Genomic DNA, 450 nt, shown 5'->3' with positions numbered 1-450 from the left:
AACTCCGTAACTGTCTTGTTGACAAACTCTGTTCCATTGTCCGAACGCAGGCACTTGACTCGGGTTCCCCATTGATTTTTATGCAGTGCTTTAAACATCTTGATCTTGTCGGCAACTTCACTCTTCTTCGCCAGAAAGTAAGTCACCACATATCGTGAATAACCATCCACGAAAGTCAAAATGTATCTAGCCCCTCCTTTCGAAAGTGTCTTCATTGGTCCCATCGCGTCTGTGTGAACTAATTCCAATACACGTGATTTCGTTGTCATGGAGCGTCCCGGAAAGGCTTCAATCGTCTGCTTGCCCTTCATGCATCCACCACACAAGGTCTTGATACCTTGTTTTAGCGCAGGCATACCTTCTGTGGATCGCATAGTCTTCACTAAGACGTTCTCACTTGGATGTCCCATACGTGCGTGCCATAGCTCCCACTGACTATCAGCTCCCGAG

This window comes from Plasmopara halstedii (genome assembly GCF_900000015.1).
Source record: "Plasmopara halstedii genome assembly, contig: Scaffold_3094, whole genome shotgun sequence".
In the NCBI taxonomy this organism is placed as follows: domain Eukaryota; phylum Oomycota; class Peronosporomycetes; order Peronosporales; family Peronosporaceae; genus Plasmopara; species Plasmopara halstedii.
Note: the sequence above shows the minus strand (reverse complement) of the source record.